Here is a 19,054-nt window from a genome sequence, read left to right as displayed (position 1 = left end):
CAATGAATATTAACTGAGGACCCATAATGTACTAGGCACTGCCTGGAGAATCCCCCAAGCAGTCCCTGTCCCCCTCCAGGAGCTCTAACTCATCGGCTTGACTCCTGTCTGTGGGAATCAATAGCCCACGGGGCAAGACTAGATGGAGTCTCGTTCAGATTCTAGCTGGAGGATCCAGCTCCCTGGGTTTGGACGCTGGATGCTTGAGAGTGTTCTCAGGGTCAGGAGCCTCCCTGGTTCTTTAGAGACAGACCTGATGAATGGAAAGAAGAGAGGACAGAATGCCACTGAGTAGCCAAACCCCAAAGACAGTAGATGCAGCCCCAGTACTTCATTCTGGGACATGATCCTGCCTGGTCCCTGATTTCCTGGAACACGACTCAGAGGCCCAGAGTAGGACCTTAAACTCACCAGTCACACAGCTCTTTCATAGCAGAGCTAGAAGTAAAAACCAAGTGTCTTAATTTTTAAGCCAACACCCTTTTCTGTGGTAAATGATAACGGTGGCATATTTTACAAAGGGGTAGGGGAGTTTTAAAAAAGGAGGTCAAATAATTCAAGGAATAATGATCATAATATTTGACCCATTTCTCAAACACTACCTCTAGGAGACACTCTTTAGCACCCTGGATTCTCAAACGCACAAGTTTTTTCTCTTACCCCAGGACTTTTTTGAGATGTTGCCTTCACAAAAATACTGTGACCTTCAACCCTCTTCTCTTAGCCATTCTCATTCATTCTTCAGATCTCAGTTTGGACATCACTCCAAGAAGCTTTTCCTGATCCCTCAAATCTGCTATCTGTTTGCAAGGCTCGCAGCCCCCATCCCACATTCTCCATCACAGCCCCCTGTAATTGTGTTTTACTTGAATGCCTTCTCCAATCTTCTATGAACCTCTGGAGGTCAGGGACTATATCTTTCTCGCTCCCTCAAAATTGTCTCCATAGACCCTAAAGTTAATAACTCTAAGAAGGCGATTAAGGTAATACTCAACTTTATTGATATAGTGTATGGTTCATCCATCTCATCAAAACTCAATTAAATCTCAGTGACCATTAAACCAGGGCCCAAAATGTCCCAGGCAGTGGTGCCTGGCATAGAGTAGATGCTCAATAAATATTTTAGAATGTATAAATGAAGAGTGGACCATAGAGCCTCATCAGGGGAAAAAATGTCATTAGCCATTCCTGTCACAGAGGGATCCAATTTCTCCCTCCTCCTGAACACATCCTTGGCTGCTAATCTGAGCATTCCAGAGTGAGACTTAAACTGCCTGAGAAGACATATTATAGGCTATGTAAAGATAAGAGAAAGGTACACACATTTAAATATGGCCCTTCTTATTTATGGGTGCAAACTTTACACTCGGAAGACATATCTTCTTTATAGCAAAAACCAAGGAAACAAATATTGGACAGAGAAAGAATTTTGCAGCAAACATAGTGGAAATGCTTTAATATCTCTGCTACATAAAGAATTCATACAAATTGATTTTTTAAAATTCAAGACCTCAGTAGATAAGTAGACAAAGAACATGAACAGAAAATGCATATAAGGGGAGGCTTAACTGGTAAGTAAAAGTACAGAAACATAGCCAACCTTGTCAATTAAGACAGTTGGGAGGTATAGGACCCAAGTGCAGGATGAGAAAAGGTCAGTCGCCCCCCTGGCCCAACCTCCCTCCCTCACCGCAGGACTGAACTTGCTGTGTCTGCTGTGGTTCGATGTGCCAGGTGAGGCAGGTTTGAGTAAGAGCCCTCAGGTCCCTAGGAGGCTAGGAGAGATGCAGGGGGCAACACAGTGAGCAAGGCCAAGAGGTGAATGCTGAGCTGGCAGCCAATGGGGCGGAGGGAGGCCATGCAACAGCAAGAAGAGGGGTAGAATGGCTCACAGGCAGCTTTGCTCATTAGAGGATACAGTGGCAAAGGTGGCCAGCACAGTGCCTAACACATGGTAAACGCTAGAAAACTGTGAAGCTGGAAATACAGGCTTGCAAACGGAGAAGAAAGAATCAAAAGGGAAATAAATAAATGTTTGGAAACAAGGTGATCTATTTAAATAGGACACAGTCCCAGGGGCTTTATGATTTGCTGTCAGCTTCTGGTTTGGCTTCTTCCGCAACCAGCTGCCATGCAGGGTTCCCTCGGGTGCACCCACCAGAAGGGAAAGGAGACCCATTAATGCTTCATGCCGGCATGGCTCACAGGTGCCTGGGAAGTTCAGAAATGTTTCTGAAAAACAAAACAATAACGAAAATATGATTTAACCTATTAAACTTTCAGAAGCTAAAAATAAAAATACATTATGCAGTACACCTTAAACTTATACAGTGATGTATGTCAATTCTATCTCAATAAAACTGGAAAAAATAAAAATAATATCCAGTGTCAAGCTTGGTACAGTAGAAATATAAGTATGGCATTTTTGGAAAGCAGTCCAGCAGTATTTATCAAGCACCATGTACCAATTAGTCATCGTGGCAATAACGTTGTGTAACAAATGACCTCAAAAATCTCAGAAATGAAGGTCCCCAGGGGTCCAAGGTGGCAAGTGTATTATAGCCTAAGGCATCCCATGACTGTCAAGAGGGAGCACTGAGCTCCCAAAACAGTTCCTCATCTTGTTGATTGTTGAACCCTGCCTGCTTGCAAAAATCACCGAGGTCCTAAGGTCCAATAATTCATTTTGTGGAGGGTCACATATGGGACTGTCGACCCAGGCAAAGGAGATAATGCAGTGGAGTGGGATCTAGAGCAAGCAAGAAGGGGAGGCAATCCACTTGATGGGCTCCTTTCCCTAGCTCAAAAGTCATTGCAGAGACTTCGACTGACTTCTCGAAATTGCACATTAAAACCTTGTTGAAAGAAAGCTTATGGGGTGATAAAAATGTCCAATATCTTGAACAGGGTCAAACAGCTTTGTACATCCGTCAATTTAAATGATCACTTAAAATGTGTGCATTTTATAGTATGTGACTTATTCCCCAACGAAGTTGATTTAAAAATAAAACCTGTTGAGAATCATCTTACTATAATATTTAAATTTGTATAGAAAACTGATTTCATCTGGAAACAGACTGATAAAATTAAGCTGAATAAAAAACTATTTATAGTTCTTTCACTTCTGGCCAAGATGGGATAACAGGGGCTGGGTTTCACCTCCTGTCTGAAATAAATCATATATTTTTTTTTAATAAATGATATTTTTAAAGACAAAAAAAATGAAAGAAGAGTTTTCAAGACATTGGATGTCAGACACTGATGCCTGAGGAATGGGAAGCAAATGTTACGATTGTCCCAGCCAATTGCCTTAAAAAGGTTTCCAGACCATGGAGAAAGAAGGGGGAAACCAGGCAGAGCCCAGTGAACTTCTTGAGTTTAGAGCTTCCAGAGCTGAGAGCCTGGGGACCTCAATGACATTTATAGAATACTCTCCATTCAAAGACAGCAGAATACACATTCTTTTCAAGTGTACATGAAACATACATAAAACAATTCTCAAATTATGTCTGGTGCATAAGATAGTCTCAAATTTAAATGAATTGAATTTATACAGTGTATATTTTCTGGCCAAAATGGAATTAAATTATAAATCAACAGCAGAACTCTAAAAATTTATCAAATATTTAAAAAATAAAAAAACATACTTCCAAATAACCCATGGGTCAAAGAAGAAATCAAAAGGGTGATTAGAAAGTATTTGGAAATGGAGGGGTGCCTGGGTGGCTCAGTTAGTTAAGCGACTGCCTTCGGCTCAGGTCATGATCCTGGAGTTCTGGGATTGAGTCCCGCATCGGGCTCCCTGCTTGGCAGGGAGTCTGCTTCTCCCTCTGACCCTCCCCCCTTCTCATGCTTTCTCTCTCTCTCTCTCTCTCTCTCATTCTCTCTCTCAAATAAATAAAATCTTAAAAAAAAAAAAAAAGAAAGTATTTGGAACTGGAAACATGTGAAAACACAGCATAGCAAAATTTGTGGGATGCTGCTAAAGTTGTACATAGGGGGAAATTTATAGTACCAAATGCCTATATTAGAAAAAAAGAAATGTCTCAACTCTGTGACCTCAACCTCCACCCTAGGAAGCTACAAAAATATAAAGACATAAAACCCAATGTAAGCAGAAGAACAGAAATAATAATGATCAGAGTAAATATCAATGGAAAAAGAAACCAAACACAACATAGAAAAAAATCAATGAAACTGAAAGCTGGTTTTTTGAGACCTATAAACCTCTAGCCAGAGTAATCAATAGAGAGAGAGGGAGAAGATACAAATCAGCAATAACAGGAATGAGAGAGGTAAAAATCAGTATGCATTCTAGAGATATTAAAAAGATCATAGGGAATATTATGAACACCTTTATAACAATAAATTTGACAAGTGAAATAAAGTGGACAAATTCCTTGCATGACAGAAATTGCCAAAATTCACTCACGAAAAAATAACCTGAATAGTCCCATGTATTATTAAAGTATTTAATTTATAGTTAAAAACTTTCCCAGAGGGGCACTTGGGGTAGCTCAGGTCATGATCCCAGGGTCCTGGGATCGAGTCCCACATCGGGCTCCCTGCGCCGTGGGAGCCTGCTTCTCCCTCTGCCTGCCCCTCACCCTGCTTGTGCTCTCACTTGCTCTCTCCCTCTTGCTCTATCTCTCAAGTAAATAAATAAATAAATCATCTTTAAAAAAAAAAAAACTTTCCCAGAAAAAAAACTCCAAGTCCAGATGGCTTCCCTGATGAATTCTACCAAACATTTGAGGAGGAAATAAAATCAATTCTACACAAATCCTTGAAGAAATTGAAAAGGGACAAAAACTTCCCCACTCATTCCATGAGGCCAACAGTACCCTGATACTAAAAGCAAACAAAGATATTACAATAAAACTCCAGACTAATAGACCTCATGAATATAGATGCAAACATCTTAACAAAATTTTAGCAGATCAAATCCAACAACACACAAAAAGAATAATACATCATTACTAAGTAGAGTCAATCCCAGGAGGACAAGGCTAGTTTAACATTCAAAAAAAATCAATGTAATTCACCATATTAACAAACCAAAAAGAGAAACTGTACTACTGGGGCCCCTGGGTGGCTAAGTCGGTTAAGCGTCTGCCTTCGGCTTGGATCATGATTCCAGAGTCCTGGGATCGAGCCCCATGTCGGGTTCCCTGCTCAGTGGGGAGCCTGCTTCTCCCTCTCCCTCTGCTGCTCCCACTACCTGTGCTCTCCTGCTCTCTCTCTGTTAAATAAATAAATAAAATCTTAAAAAAAGAAAAACTGTATTATCAATTTCAATTGGTGCAGAGAAAGCATTTGACAACATCAACATAACCATTCCTGATAAAAAAACTTTCAGCAAACCAGGAATAAAAAAGAACCTCCTCAATGTGATTAAGGGCAGATCTGGAAAATCTACAGCTAATATCATATGTAAATGTGAAAGCCTGAGTATTTTTTGCCTAATATTGAGAATAAGACAAAGATACCAATCTCGCCATTTCTATTTAACATTTTACTATAGGTTCTAGCCAGGTCAATAAGGCAAGAAGAAATTAGTCATTCGGATGGGAAAAGAAAAATTAAGAGTGTATTTATTCATAGATAACATGATCATCTATGTAGAAAAATTCAATGAAATCTACAAAAATGCTATTAGAACTAATGAGTGAGTTTAGAAAGGTTTCAGGATATAAGATCAATATACAAAAATCAATTGTGTTTCTATAAACTAGCAACAAACAATTGGAAGTTGAAATTAAAAAATCAATGTCATTTAGAATAGTATAAAAAAATTAACTACTTATGGGTAAATCTCACAAAAGATGTGAAAGACCTATACTATTAAAACTAAAAAACATTGCTGATAGATATTAAAGATGACCAAAAGAGAGTGATTCTATGTTCATAAATCCTAAGATTCTTAAGATGTTAAATATTGTTAAAATGTTAAATCCCCCAAATTAATCTATGGATTCAGTATAATCCCAATCACATCGCAGCAGGCTTTTTGGTAAAAATTGACAAACTGATTATAAAAATTCTTACGGATATTAGTCTGTTATCAGATACATGGTTTGTAGATATTTTCTCCCATTCCATTGGTTGCCTTTTCATTTTGTTGATTATTTCCTTTGATCTACAGAATCTTTTTAGTTTGATGTAGTCCCACTTGTTTATTTTTGCTTTTATGGCCTGTGCTTTTGCTGTCATATCTGAAAAATCATTGCCAAGACCAATGTTAAGGAGCTTTTCCCCTACTTTTCCTCCCCCAGGGATTTAATGGTTTCAGATCTTACATTTAAGTCTTTAATCCATTTCAAGTCAATTTTTGTGTGTGGTGTAAGATCAGAACCTAATTTTTATTCTTTTACACATGGATATCCAGTTTTCCCAGCCCCACTTATTAAAGAGATTGTAGTCCAACCCCCCCTGTGTGTTCTTGGTGCCCTTGTCAAAGATTAGTTGACTGTATATGCATGGATTTATTTCTGAGCTCTTGATTCTGTTCTATTAGTCTGTGTCTGTTTAGATGCTAGCACTATACTGCTTTGATTACTATAGCTTTGTAATAGAGTTTGAAATCAGGAAGTATGATGCCTCTAGCTTTGTTCTTCTTTCTCAAGATTGCTTTGGCTCTTAGGAGTTTTCATGGTTCCACATGAATTTTAGGGCTATTTTTTTTCTATATCTAAGAAAGATAGTAAAGGAAAAAAAAAGATTAAAAAATGGACAAAGGATCAGAATAGACATTTTTCTAAAGAAGATATACAAATAGGGGTGCCTAGGTGGCTCAGTCAGTTAAGCATCTGCCTTTGGCTCAGGTCATGATCCTGGAGTCCTGGGATCGAGCCCCGCATCCAGCTCCCTGCTCAGCAGGAGTCTGCTTCTCCCTCTCCCTCTGCTCTTTCCCCCACTTGTTTTCTCTCTCTCTCTCACTCACTCTCTCTCTCAAATAAATAATTTAAAAAAAGAAGATATACAAATAGCCAACAGGTATATGAAAATACGCTCAACATCAGGGAAATTCAAATCAAAACCACAATGAGATGTCACTTCACATCTGTTAGGATGGCTGTTATCAAAAAGACAAGTGATAACAAATGTTGGCAAGGGTGTGAAAAAAAGGTAACCTTTGTACACTGTTGGTGGGAATGTAAATTGATGTATCTATCATAGAATACAGAACTACCATATGATACAGCAATTCTACTTCTGGATACATACCCAAAGGAAATGAAATCAATATTTCAAGGACATAATCATACCTGCACTCCCATGTTCATTGCAACATTATTCACAATAGCCAAGATATGGAAACAACTTAGGTGTCGGTCAGAAAACGAATGGATAAAGAAAATGTAAAAATAAAATATATTGTTACATATGTGGAATATCATTCAGCTATAAAAAAGAAGGACATCCAGGGCATCCGGGTAACTCAGTCATTTAAGTGTCTGCCTTCAGCTCAGGTCATGATCTCACAGTCCTGGGATGGAGCCCCACATCCAGCTCCCTGCTCGGCGGGGAGTCTGCTTCTCCCTCTTCCTCTGCCCCTCCCCCCACTTGTGCATTCACTCTCCCTCTCTCAAATAAATAAATAAAATCCTAAAAAAAAGGAAAAGAAGGAAATCCTGCCATTTGCAACAATATGGATGAACCTAGTGGACATTATGCTATGTGAAATAAGCCTGACACAGGAAGACAAATACTGTGTGATCTCACATATATGTGGAAACTAAAAGTAAAATTCATAGAACAGTGGTTGTCAGGCACTGGGGGGCACTGGAGGGATGGAGATGTTGGTCAAAGGATACAAAGGATACAAACTTTCATTAATGAGATCAATAAGTTCTCAGGATCTAATGTAGAACATGGAGACTATAGTTAATAATACTGTATTGTATACTTGGATTTTGCTAAGAGAACAGATCTTAAATGTTCTTACCACAAAAAAAGTAATTATGTGAAGTGATGGATGCAATAATTAATTTGATTGTGGTGATCATTTCACAGTGTGTATGTACATTAAATCATCACATTGAACACGTTAATTACAGATAATTTTTATTTGTCAACTATACTTCAATAAAGCTAGGGGAAAATCATATGGAAATGTACAGAACCAATAATGGCCAAAACAACTTTCAAAAAGAGCAATGCAGGGAACTAAAACTATCTCAGTTCAAGACTTATAAAGCTACAGTAATCAGGACAAGGTGGTATCAGCTTCAAGATAAACAAATATATCAATGGAACATAATAGTCTAAAAACAGACCCACACATATATGAACAACTGATTTTCAACAAAGGTGCAAGAGAAATTCAGTGGAAACAGAATATGCAAAAATGAACTCAAAATAGATCATGGACCTAAATTTAAAATCTAAAACTATAAAATTTTTAGAATAAAACATAGGAGAAAGTCTTTGTGACTCTGAATTAATCAATGATTTTTTAAATATGACATCAAAAGCCTAATACATAAAAGAAAAATGATACATTTTATTTCATCAAAATTAATACTTTATTCTTCAAAGTATACTGTTAAAAGATATTGTTTAAAAGAATGAAGAAGTCATGAAAGAATTTTCAGAGTGGTTAAAAAAGCAAACCAAGTAAGTGCTTCAAAACTAGGTAAAAGAAAAGCAGGGATTAGAGGAAATGGGATAGATGAGGCTCAGGTAGTGAAACCTAACTTCCTCAAGTTCATCTGAAGGCAAGAGATGGCATAAGAAGTCAGAAGGCGTGGGTGGTATCTGATGGCTGCCCAGAGAAAAGAAAGACGATCCACCAAGGTAACCCTGCCTCTGGTTCCCACAACTTAAGGAGACCCCATGGTTGACAGTGACAGAAAAAAGCTACTCGGAGCTTAGTAGATTCTGGAGGCCTTCATAATCCAGCTTGCCCTAAAATCCCAGAGCTTCAGGAAAACTCCCAAGAGAAAGAAAGCTTTATAAATCTTCTGGATGACTTAGGTCTCCAAATGATCTTCATTGCAATCCCTTCTAGGGGGAAAAAAAATCGGAGATGGGTCTTCTGAATATGGCCACTTACTATTAGATTACATTCATGTACTCCTATACTGGCATCCTATATTGGTTTTCAAACAGGCATTAGGAAGTAGAAACTGTAAAAGTATAAAATAAAAACAAAAATCAGAGGTATAGTATTTTCTTTCCACATTCCCAATCATCTTGCATACTGAGTGACCACCCCTCACTTTGGAGACCACTGAATTAGATAAAGCACTCTAGTTATATCCAGTAGACAGGAAATAATCAGACCTGATAGATTATGACAATATTAAGAAAAATAGAAATAGCTATGATAACAAAACATTGTAAACAACTGAACTATCCAAGAAAGAATAACTGGTCAAACTTATATCCACTTGACAAACTATTAAACAATCTTTTAAAATGATATCTTCAATAGTATGGAGGTTCCCCCAAAAATGAAAAATGGAAATATCATATGATCCAGTAATTCGACTACTGGGTATTCACCCAAAGGAAACAAAAATAGTACCTCAAAGAGATAGATACACCCCTATGTTTATTGCAGCTTTATGTACAATAGCCAAGATATGGAAGCACCCCACATGTTCATCGATACTAAATGGATAAAGAAGATGTAGTATATATATACAATAGAATATTATTCAGTCATGAAAAAGAATGAGATCTTGACATTTGTGACAACATAGATGGACCTAGAGGGTATTTGCTAAGTGAAATAAGTCAGACAGAGAAAGACAAACACTGTATGATTTCACTTACCTGTGGAATCTAAAAAAAACAGCCAACCAACCAAACCAATAAACAAAAAACAGAAACAAACCCATAAATAGAGAGATATTCTCAATAGAGAACAAATTGTTGGTCACCAAAAGGGAAAGCAGGTGGGGAGATGAGCAAAATGGGTGAAGGGAAGTGTGGGAGATACAGACTTCCAGTTATGGAATGAGTAAGTCATGTGGATGAAAGGTACAGCATACGGAATATAGTCAATGGTACTGAAATAGCATTGTATGGTGACAGATGGTTGCTTCACCTTGGTGAGCACAGCATAGCATACAGAGTTGTTGAATCACTATGTTGTACACCTGAAATTAATACGCATTTGTATGTCAACTATACTTCAATTAAAAAATAAAAACAAAAATAAAGAATAAGATATGTTTTCAAAGAATATTCTCTGACATGTAAAAATGTTCATGATGTGGCATTACATGAGAAAAACGAATGCACAATACTCAGGAAGATTTCAAGTTTGTAAAAGGAAAACTTACATATGTATCATGGAAAAGACTGAGAAGAACTATGTTGAGGTGTAATTAAATTTTGGATGATTTTACATTTTTGCTTTATTCTTTCAGCCTTTTCCAAATGCTCTGAAATCAACATTTTCCATTTTATAATCATAAAAACACAATATTTTTGTAAAGAAAGCATTATAAAAAGATAAACCCACCAGGCAGTAAAAAGTGGTGACACTGAACACTTCTAGTGAGAGGTTAAGAAGGTTAGAAAGAGATTTAAAAAATCAGAACTCTAAGTGTAATGTATAGGGCCCTGGCTTCTCAGTAATGATGGAAGACGGGGACCCACCAGCACTCAGCATCTTCATTCACTTGGTTACAGGCATCCATCCTGCGAGCTCCAATCATGTCACAGACGGTGAGTGAGGCCATAGCAGTATAAAGATGCTTCAGAAGCCGGGGGCCCCGCCCCAGAGTGCTTCTCAGTCAGTTAACTCGTGTTCCCATGCTGTGCTCTCCAAAACAGAAAGCAACAAGTCTTCCTCTATACAAATCAGCTTTAGTGTTTTCTTGTGAAACAGGGTGGTTGAGGATGTGCTGGCCACCACAATCTAAAAAGATATGACAAGGAGAAGGAGATGCAGAGAAGGAGAAATAAAATGGGAATATCAGACAGGCTGAAATGTTAGGGTCTTCAATCTGAAGGCCAGAAGGGAACGGATTGGGATCCACAGAACCGAGAATCTTGAGGATGCATGGAGCAATTTCTCTCACAGTGAGTAATAAATGGATTGGAACTTATTGGAATTCATCACCCCCAAGAGGTAATGCTGGCAGGAACCAAAAAAGCCTTCCAAAAAGCTTTGGACAAATTTATGAATGGCAGAATTGTAAATGACCTCTTTTGCTCCCTCCCTCTTGCTCTTTCTCTCTCAAGCAGACACTGTAGAGACTGAGCTAGTGGTTGCCCTAAGAGATGCTGCTCCGATTTTCCCTAATGGCCAGGCAAGGTCAGGGCCCCCACCCTGTGTTCCCACGGCACCCTGACCACACAGCATTATTATTCCTTGCCAAGGGGCCTGCAGCCCTGCTAGGTTGTCACAGCGACAGGCAGTACTGAGTAGGTGCTCAATAAGTGTGGGATGAAACAATGGTTGGACCCCACCTGTCTTTGTTAGAGGAAGCAGCCTGGAGGTGTGCCATGTGCCACATTTAATCGGGGCCAAATCTTGAGAGCTTTTACACTGGCAGGCGTGTTGATTGCTTTCTGGTCCTTGCTCTCCACTACCCCCCCCCCCACTCCCATGTGCTCCCAGAGCAGAAAATCTGGTGCAAGGGCAGGAAGTGTGGGCAGTTTAGGGTATACTCTCAGAGGAATACCCCCGAGTGAAGCCGTGCAAGAACATCTCATCTGAGAAGTGGTTCTTGGAAGCTCCTGGGAGACTAATGTCTGGAGAGCTCTCGTCCTCCCCCTCTTCTTATCCCCCAGCCCTGCTCACCAGACAGCTCTATTGTCCACCCTGTGAGCTTCTGAGCTCTGATTTGCAAGTCAATTCCCTGGGAACCACATCATAAGATACATTATCAGATAACAGATACTCCGTTATGTCAAGGACACAGTCTCCTGCATCTCCTCTAAGCCTTGTTTAATAACAGGAGTCTTATCTGTAAGTGAGCCAAGATTCTTTAGGTTGAGGAGGGATTTTAATTTATTTTTCCATTAATGGTCAGCATCCATGCTAAACCTGTAAACACTGTTTCTATAAAGGCAATGCAATACTAATTTTTAATGCAAATAAATAACTAGAGTGAGTGATTCAGAGATACAGTTTGTCCCAATGGGGCTTTTGCAAATCTCTTACATTTGGCTTTGGAGAAGAGAGAATACTTTATATTCTGGTAAGTTGCAGTGGTCACCTAGGGTCCAGTTTCCTCATTCTTGGGATTTCTCAAGGATATATGGGAGAAAGGAAAGATAAATCAAAAGTAGAGATCATAACACCATACAGCTGTTAAAGTTAGAAAAAAATCTTAGAGATTTTCTACTAAAACTCTTTTGTTTTATAGGTGAGAAATGTGGTCACAGAAAGAATAAGGCCTGCCTGGGGATATACGGCCTATGAATAACTGTGCAGAGTCCAGAAATGGCAAGTGTCTGAGAAATGTACAGGAGCGGCTATGGTAGCAGAGCACCCCATTGCTGAGTTCGTGACTATCGTTTAGGTGCCAGTAACCCACCAGGTTTGGCACATATGGCACAGATTCTCCTGGTCAGAACTCACTGGACACATTCTATTATACAGATCCCATAAGTCTATTTAAATGTGTCAGATATTTACTCTGATTTGGGTTTCCAAATACAGTCACTAGAACTGCATAAAACCTGTAGAGGTTAAACAGTAGGTCTTGCCAGGAATCCCAAGAGCCCAGAGCCCAGAATTCTGTCTGGACTGAGATCCAGACCATGGTGAACCCAGGCCTGGAGGTCCTCAAGACAGTGGCTCCTCTGGAAGAAGAAGAAGAAAACGCCACAGAAAAACTCAAGATCAAGTTGGCACCCATAATTATCAGTCTAGAGGCCACAGGAACTGACATTTCTGGGAGCCCCCCCCCCCAGTCAACTGGGAGAAACAAGGGTCACAATCACTCTCAGAGCACAGTCACCAAAAGTAGCATTTCTCAACAGTTATGAAGGCTGAGATGGGGAAAAAGCATGACGAACAACGGGTGCGAGATGGGGGGTGGACCATCACCAGCCAGACTGTGAAGAAGATGGAGCAGGTGATGGCTTCTCCATGGGCTCACACTCCCACCAACCAACAGGGTCACCACTGCCCTCTTAAAACCAGCTCATCCTTCTGGAACTGGAAGAGTGGTTAGAGTAAACATGCTGACATGATAGGGATCTGCATCTCAAAGATTTCTGTTCTCTAGTGAGTTAGGCATGAAGTAAAGTGGACAAAAGTACTCCCCCTGCAGTCAGGCAATGATTCCATCAAGGAAGACTCAGATGGTACACAGGGCAGGAAGTGAGCAGACCAGAGAACATCCATGTCCTGGACCAGAGAAGGGGGTTAGCCACATGGTACTTAAGAAGCTATGGACACTTAGTAGGGGAGAACAAATACGAATTTTTTAATTATCTATTTAAAGTAGTTTCTCCACACTTTAATTACACATTTTCATTGTATTTAATTTAGGGGTGTTTTTATTGATAGTGGTGATGTCCTTCTGATTATAAACGGAGAGAAAAACCACCAATCTTTAAAGGGTCTGAGATCTCTTTGTTCTTGCTGGTTTTATAGGAAGCAGCAAGACCTTGAGAACAGGAGAAAACACTGTAGCAGGACTGAGTGAGCTAGTATATGACCCACTATTTCAGGCAGATATAGAAAGCTCATCTTCTTCAGAAAAGGAACTGAGAGAGGAAATGAAAGAAAAAAATTATTGAGTCCAACTTCTGTCATATGGGATATAGTCACACTTCCTGGACTACACATCATTTTCTACTTTTTCTGATGCTTCTATAACTTGAAGAAAAGAGAAGGAAAAAATCCCATAAGCACTGGCGTCTAGCTCTGGAAGGAGACAGACTAGACTGTGGTCAGGTAACCAGGAAACATGTGATCTCTAAGCTTCTGTCGGTGTTTTCAACTGTGAAAGTATGGAGACCATGAAAGATGGCCCAATGCTTATAGAACACTACCATGGGTGTTTGGATATAGGAAGCTGGGTCAAGAACTTAGTTTGGGTTGGAGATGGGAGCTGAACTGCCTTGCTGACAGGAGAAGAAGGATGGACTGACTCTAGGCACAGACTTAGCAAGGAGGACTCAGGCACTAGAATCCCAGTGCAGGAGAGCTGGGGCCACACCCTTTAGGGGTCCTCCATATTCCCCCAGCTCTGCATTCCCTGAAGGCCACAATCCTTTCAATTTGTCTCCCCACTAGACACACACTCCCCATGGCAATCCTGTTTTCTTCCAAGTGTCCCCCTGGCTCTGGACTGTAGCCAGAGTATCCAGGCTACTAATTTCCTGCCCTAGACACCCATTACTCCCTATTCCCCTCCATACCCACCAGCTGCCCTGGCAAGAAATCTGTGAATTCCTAGGTCCCTGGAATACAGGGCCAGGACTGGAAGAAAAGATGAAGACGACAATGGAGAAAGTTCATAGATACCCAAGGTGCCCAATTCAGCAAGTATCTCTCTTCCTGTGCTTTCCTGCCCACAAATGTTACCAGCCTTGTGGCTCACCATCATGCCCCTAATGCTTTATTGTGCTATTGTGCTGGGAAAGATAGCCCTATTGCCCTACTGCCCCAGCCTGAGATTCCCTATTCCCTGGCTCTAAGTGATGAGAAAAAATGAAGAAAGACCACTTGGCCAGTAAGATTACCCTTTTACTTCTCAGTTGACCTTGTAGCTGCCACGTTCAGAAGAGCAGCAATTTTTCAAAATGGTGGCCCTCTGAGCTATATGTTGAAGAAAAATTTAAAATTAATAAAATGTGATATTTCCTTTTATTTATAATGCTGGTAGTTGATGTGACAAAATCATATTAAGAACATTGTTCCATTTTTAAAACGGTGGCTTAGTAGAGTGTTTTATGGGTGGGGAACCTATTTTCCCAGCAGGCTTGTATTGCCTATACTTACTGCAGGGTCTGCTAACAATGTTATATCTGCCTTATCTGCATTCTTCAACCTGTTATGATATATGAGCTACTACTACTTTCTTTCTCTATATGCTAATCCTCAAAAGCTATTTCTCGGGTGGGGGGAGATGCAAATAACTGTAAGTTTATGGTTTGAGGCAGAAAATGAAAGAGAAGACTCAGAAGGATAAAAGATGGCATCAGGCCAGGGCTTATGGGGGATTGTGACTAATTTTAGAGTATGATGCCTATACTCAATTTTAAGTGACTGCCTGTAAGTCCTACCCATTACTCACAAATAATCCTTAACTAAAAGTCTCCTGTGTACATAAAGTGTGTTAGTGATCATTGAGGTAAATTTAAGGAACTGGGAAGGTCTTAAGATTAAGGCAAAGATGTACAAAAAATTAATGGTGGTTAAAGGACGTAAGACACAGAGCACAGCTCCATAATTCAGGAAAGCAAAATTTTAAATCAAAATTTAAGTAGAGGAAACACCAGCTTCCAGATAAACTTCAATAGAAAGAGATACTGGTATAAACCAAAACTAAATTTTAAAAAAGAATTCTCTAAAATTCTAAAGCAAAGTGAAGCAAATGAACCTAAGTTGGTGGCATAACCAAACACAGAAAAACTATTCCAAGATATTTTAGAACACATCAATTAACTTTACATCCTAAATAGGATAAGCCCTAAAACAAAATAACTGCAAAAATATTGCAAGCTGTATGTATCCAGTTATCATATTATCATTTGCTTTGTTGACTTTATTATTCTCAGACTGTTTTATGTGTATTGTGGGATAAAATTAATGAATGCTTATGTTAACATTTTTGAGAACTGGGATTATCAGGTATAGGAGAAGGGGTTACAGGCATAAAAACAATGAAGTTAAATAAAAACCCCATAATCCTGAATTTGAATTGGAAGTACCAGAATAATGTCATGATGAATTTTATCTTTTGAAAATGTATTTCCCAGCTCTATCTGCGAAAAAGTCTAGAAACAATAACCAACCCAACAGCAATGAGCACTCCTAGTATCTACACTATGGTTTCTAAATATTTCCCCCAAAATGACTCTCCTTGAAGAAATGGCTGGTTCCAGCTCTGGTTTAAGAAACAAGATGAGCCTGAAATCTTATTATACTAAAAAGCAAGGAGGTAATTAAGGGCGACTAGGGTTCTATCAAAAGGACTCAGGATCCAAATTGAAAAGTCTCACACTCTCCAAAATTGGGACAGTTTGTCCACTGATAAGAATAAATTTCAATGTTTTAATATAATACCAAGTATGTTTGAGTCCATAAGCCTAAATGGTGCTAAAAAAATAACAACAGCAAAAAGGAAACTCAGGGCGCCTGGGTGGCTCAGATGGTTAAGCGTCTGCCTTCGGCTCAGGTCATGATCCTAGGGTCCTGGGATCGAGTCCCGCATCAGGCTCTCTGCTCCTTGGGAGCCTGCTTCTCCCTCTGCCTCTCTCTCTCTCTGTCTCTCATGAATAAATAAATAAAATCTTTAAAAAAAAAAAAAAGGAAACTCAGTAGTAACTGATGGAAAATTAGGAAACCATTATTCTGAAAATGGATACAAGGAAAATATCAAGCAATTCTCTTTCCTTTCCTATAAAGATCTGTACTTCAGAGTAACTTAACTGATGATGAGGGGAAGTCTTTCTTTTTAAGAGGCGTTCCACATACCAAGTGAAGAAGAAATGATGGAATTAGGAAATAAATATTTGGTAACTACAAAGGAATTGATGGACCGAGATAATGATTATCAGTGCTGCTCATATCACAATGAGACACATCTGGACATTGTGGATCTCCTCATGAAAGTACAGAATTCTACCAACTAAGTGATCTTGCCAAAAAAATAAATAAAACAAAACTTGAATCTAATCAAGCCCCTAGATCTAACTAGCAATTTAGATGAACAGAGGAACTCATTACATGACTACATGGGATCCAATTAGTAAAATCCAGACAGTGGAAAACCCTTTAGGACAGACAATTCAGTTTCTTCAACAACTAAATTACAAAGAAAAAGAGAGTGAAAATGAGATGGAAGAGGAACATTTAGGTTAAAAGAGACTTGTAATAGATATCAACAACTGCAATGTGTGGGTCTTATTTGAATCTGGATTGAATCAAACTGTAAAATATAAAAATAATGAGACAATCAAGGAAATGTGAACACTGGTTGAATATTTGGTGATATTAAGGTATTTTTTCTGTAATAATGAATGGTATTGTGGTTATGGTTAGGGATTCTAAAAAAAATACCTAAGTTTTAAAGATACATACTGAAATATTTGTTGATAAAATGACATGATGGTTGGAATATGCTTCAAAAAAAGGGGGAGGGAGGATTGGAGAGGACACGGTCAGTAAATGGGAATACAGAGGAAACAAAACTGACTATGAACTTACAATTGTTGAAGCTGGGTGATGGATACCTAGGGGTTCTCTCTCTCTTTTTGTATTTTTTGAAATTTCCCCCCAATAAAATTTTTTAAGAAAAGAAAGAGGAAAGAAAAGAGGATGCTAGTTCCATTGGACATAAGAGAAATACCTGAATCATTAAAAAAGTCATCAGTGGGGGGGGGGATGGGTTGTCCTGGTGGTGGGTATTGAGGAGGGCACGTTCTGCATGGAGCACTGGGTGTTATGCACAAACAATGAATCACGGAACACTACATCTAAAACTAATGATGTAATGTATGAGGATTAACATAAGAATAAAAAAAATCATTAAAAAAAAAGTCATCCGTGGGCCCCCCCAAAAAAGCTGTAGGACTAAAATAAGGGTCTCTCTTAACTTTTATCATCTTCCCCCATGGGTTGTATTGTGACCAGATCTCTTCTCCTTTCTTAGATACATGTATTCCCTCCTCTAGCATGTTTCCATGCACAGAGCAGTCCTCTCAGTCCTCCAGAGATGACCAAAGAATCTGAAACCAGTACCAACAAGAGGAATTGGATTCTGTACCACATAAAGTGGCAAAAGGAGTGGGTCATTAATGGCCTAGGCATCATTAATTAGAACCCCCTCTGGTCTGAAGCCTTGTTTGTTTGGCTAGTGGAGTGTTTAATTTTTTTTTTTTCAATGCCTTTGGTCAAAGTGTGTACCATGAGCCTCTATAAACCTATACACTGACATTTCATGCCTGGCCCTGGGAGCCTGGTAACCCATGACCCATATCTTCAATACTAAGGCAATTCTGGCTCAAAGACTTAGAGATTTTTCCTTATTCTGTAGCATTTGAAAACATCATCCACCACAAAGTCTTTGGATGCTGCTAGTTTGCAGTTTGAGCAAATTCAGTACCCACCCTTTTACCCACTCTGTCTCTACCTTTAAATCTTAAATCCAAAAGATTTGTAGTAATATGAATTGACTGATGAAAATCTCTTCCTGTAACTCAATAAAACCTTTGCTTTACTTTTTCTTGTTTTCTAAGCAAAAATACATTTGGATTCTTAAAAATCATTGATTTGATCTGGTGAGAAAAGTCAATTCAAAGTAGCCTCCCTTATTTAGACAAAATAATTGCAGTAGGATGAGTAACTTTGTGTTCATCCTCTTTGATTAACTTTAAGATGAATCTGGAATTAATTCATTGACATCACAATAGGATCATTCTATGAGGAAACCCTGCCTCTGAGGAGAAAGTGATTGACATGCTTTCAAACTGCCTGGGAGGGCTACAATTTGGAACAGTAAAGCAATGGGGGTGGGGGTAACAGATGAGCTAAACCTAAAAGGAGCTTACAAGAGTTCGAAGACTGACTGCCAGTTCCTTGCCTTGGCCAAGTCATTACAACTCACTGAGCCTTAGTTTCTCAGCTTTCTCTAGGAAGTGGTATTTTGTTATAGCAGCCCAAGCAGACTAAGACAGAGCTGTAACACGTTTCTTGCAAGGATTTGGGCTTCTTGATTGTTCTTGCTCCTAAACTGGATGATGTATAGAAAATGGCAGGCTGCGTCCAAAATGTATATACTATACCTAGAATGTTTGCCCTAACCAATGTATTAGAACTGATAAGATTGTCTCATCTACAGATTTATATGAAGGTCTTTGGTGAATAGCCGTGGAAGAGGTATCTAGATGGCAACATTTATAATATCAT

This window comes from Mirounga angustirostris, unplaced genomic scaffold, assembly GCF_029215605.1.
Source record: "Mirounga angustirostris isolate CCGP_5_RB_7025 unplaced genomic scaffold, mMirAng1.0.hap1 SCAF_1, whole genome shotgun sequence".
In the NCBI taxonomy this organism is placed as follows: Eukaryota; Metazoa; Chordata; class Mammalia; order Carnivora; family Phocidae; genus Mirounga; species Mirounga angustirostris.
Note: the sequence above shows the minus strand (reverse complement) of the source record.